The 3269-nt window shown below is 47.9% G+C and overlaps 1 protein-coding gene across 2 annotated transcripts in view; it reads right to left on the bottom strand.

Annotated features, from left to right (window-relative positions):
• The window catches only part of SLC40A1 (solute carrier family 40 member 1), a 27707-nt gene extending 24797 nt beyond the window's left edge, over nt 1–2910 (bottom strand). Inside the window, exon 1 of one of the 2 annotated variants that reach the window (XM_006147842.2) lies at nt 2837–2910. The gene's annotated coding sequence lies outside the window, so the exon portion shown is untranslated. The remainder of the gene's footprint in view (nt 1–2836) is intronic. The other variant, XM_027771570.1, reaches the window with a different exon arrangement.
• Nucleotides 2911–3269: the final 359 nt, after the last annotated feature.

Here is a 3269-nt window from a genome sequence, read left to right as displayed (position 1 = left end):
CCCGCCGCCGCTTGCTCCTTGGGCCCGACGCAGCTCTTATACCCAGCCGGGGGCGGAGCTCTGCAGCCGACTCCGGGCCGCCCCTCTCCCCTCTGGGCCACCCGGGCCTCCCTGCCGCAGGAGGCCGAGCTCCTGCCGACCCTGCGCGCGGGTCGCGCCGCCCTCCACGCCACGCCGTTCCCAGGAGTCGCCCGCCCGGGGCGCTAGGTCCCACAGGCCACCAACAACCTGCTGGGCCTGCAGGCACCTTCGCCTTGGCCAGCTCCATTCGCTGTGTTTTCCCGCCCTCTGCAAGCGGCGAGAGGGCCATCGGGGAGGTCAGCGGGCTGGGCAGTGGAAGAAGGTGCATGGGCCCGGCCGGGCGGCATGGAGAGGTTTTGCGCACAACGAAGTGGCAGATTCTGGAGGGAAGCGTGTCGCACCGGCCACCTTGCTCTTCGTGGGAGAGAACGGCCACTGGACGCCACTGTACAAAGCTCCAGCCCGAGCTTTTTGGGGGCTCGTGCGTGTGTGTGTGTTTAACAAAAATAATTTTAATATAGGTGTCTAAATAAATGTGATCCATATCACAGAAGCCGCTCTCCTGGCCTTCCCGTTTCGGCCCGTCTCCAGCAGAGAATGCATTTTCTTCCCAGGGCGGCATAGCAGGGCTTCCGTACAGGGCCAGAGTCAAAGGGCAGGAAGGGGACGCAAAGATCAGAGTCCAGCCGGGTTCAGAGGATTAGAGGCAAGCTGCGAAGTCCGGCAGCGAGTTAGGGACCTAATCCCAGCCCAGAACTCGGGTCTCCGAGTCCGCCCCTGGAGATACAGCGAGGAGACCGCAGTCCCCGCAGGCCAGTCAGTCCGTCTCCCTCCACTTCTCACCCCTCCTCCCTGCGCCTGTCCCTTCTGTGCCTCTCCCAAATGCCCCGGTGTCTGACAGGCAGTTTCCAGGAATACCGGTTATCCCAGTTGTGTCCCGGAGTCTGTCCCTGTCCAAATAAAGCTATTCGGTGGCCTCCTGGATGGGCCAGGTGAATGACTAAAGAACACCAGACTTCAACCTCAGGCGACCTCACTTCTCTCCCGCCGAACCCCCGGGGTGTATACCACCCCCTCCTGCAAGCCAGACACCTTACCCTTCTCAATCTCACCAAAACCCCGAGAGCAGATCCTACACATTGAAACTCCAGCCAGGTTCCACACCTTGACCACAGGCCGGGCTCCCACCCAGCGAAGGGGACCACGCGTGAATATGTGCCCTGTATCTGGACTCTCAATCAGGAGCCCCAGAGGTCTACAGGCGGGCAGGGTGGAGCTGGATTCGGTTGGGATGTGGTCTGGAGGGTAGAGATAGGGGATTTACAGTTTATTGCTGTCAACTGCTTTTTTTTTTTCTTTTTCTTTTTCAAGCCCTCTATTTTCCTTTCTTTTACACAACCTTCACATTCCTTGTCTTCCCTAAAAGGTTTTGCCTGCAGGAATTGGAGAATGGAGTCAGGTATCCAAACGTCCTTGAAAAGTAAACCAGAGAACACTCAGCTGAGAGGTCCAGGAAAGAGAAAACCCTCCACATTTTGGCAATGTTTTATTAGGGATGAATTTTGTCCAAAGGTCCTCAAGGCAGGTATATGGTCCTTTAGGGCCGTCATACTTGGCGCATTTGCCGCAGTGCTAGCTCAGCACCAAGGGCCGGCAATGCTTTACGGTGTGTCAATGCTTCACTACTTGCCACGGGAAAGACAGTTGTGCTGTCCCCAGCCGCCAAGTAACCTGCCTGAGAAGTGTTTGTAGAAATAGCTGGTCAAAGTACACCTCAGAAGGTGATTTGGAGTCTGTTCTCCATTGTCATCAAGGAGTCCCAGAAGCCCAGACCGAGAGAATGGTGAGAAGAACAGTAGGAAGCACGTAGGGACAGTTTTCTTTGGGAAGGATTCAAGCTAGATCCCTGACATCAAACCCAGTGAGATTCATGTGGAAATAGAAAAGAAAAAGTGACCTCAGAGAGAGAGAGAGTTGAAGAACGCCTGCTACAGGCTGGGAAGGATGGGGGGGAGGTGAATGTTGATTTATGGAAACAAAATTACAGAAACAACAGAGGAATAAGTTCTAGTGTTATAAAATACAGCAAGGTGTATACAATTTATTGTATATCTCAAAGTAACTGAAACAGGATTTCCAATGTTCTCAACACAAAGTAATGACAAATGGCTAAGATGAATATATTAATTACTCTAATTTAATCATTACACATTGTACCCCAAAAATATGTACGAGTATTACATATCAATTAAAAAATTGTAAAAGAAGAAAAAAAGACAGCCATTTAACTTTGGCAGGGGAATACTAAATCCTAATTAATGGGAATAGTCAAGATATATTACTTGGGGCTCATGAAATGGAAAGGAATTGAAAATGAAAATGGAATAAAAATCCTCAAAATACATGCACACAACAGAAATATGGCCTTGACATTCTAGATTACTAAGTACTGCTTAAATCACAAGCTCCTACAGGCTCTTCCTCCTTCTGAAACATTTGACTAGCTGGAAATTAAGATTTTTTTCCCAAAATCTTATGTGTATTTTCTAGAACATAATACATAACTATCCTGTCAATATAATCATAACTAAGAAAATGGTGGGAGTCTTATGCCACTTAATAAAAATAAATAATAGATGCCCAAATACCATTTTCCAGTTAATTTTAAACATCTTTAAAAGTTTGTAAATAGGTTAACAATTGCTTAAAATTTCCAGGCAGAATGAAACGTATATTCGAATTTAAAACTGAAAACAACATGCATGGTTGGGAAATAAAAGGGGTTTTAATGTTTTAAAGTTGTTTTCTCACTTACCCTCCAGGCATCCTCAATTTCCTCTGCTGTATCTGATGTGCTCACCAGAACAAGGGCGGGATGAAGAATGGTCACTACTCTGCTGCTCCAAAGAAAAAAATAGGGTTATCACCACCTATTACAGGAAGAGCTCAGATGCAGACAGAGCTTCTGTTGGGAGTGAGGCTGTCCTAACTTAGGAGCTGTAAAGCTATCATTGCCATTCAAAGGCCTTTCTCAATGGTTTAAGCAAATTTCGAGAATTCCTTGGCATTTCTATAACTTATGACTGGCTCGACCCTGGGGTAATTTAAGTTCAGGCACCCACTCTCAGTTATAGACATCTAATTCAAGGACAAGTCTCTGCCCAGGTCTTCTTTTTGTTTGAATACCTAAAGTCTTCAAGAAGTTTATGGAAAATTGTAGGAAAAAAAATGGAAAAAATGTTTGCACC

Source organism: Tupaia chinensis, unplaced genomic scaffold, assembly GCF_000334495.1.
Source record: "Tupaia chinensis unplaced genomic scaffold, TupChi_1.0 Scaffold000225_1, whole genome shotgun sequence".
In the NCBI taxonomy this organism is placed as follows: Eukaryota; Metazoa; Chordata; class Mammalia; order Scandentia; family Tupaiidae; genus Tupaia; species Tupaia belangeri.
The sequence above is the reverse complement of the archived record's forward strand: the minus strand, read 5'-3'. Positions and strand labels throughout refer to the sequence as shown.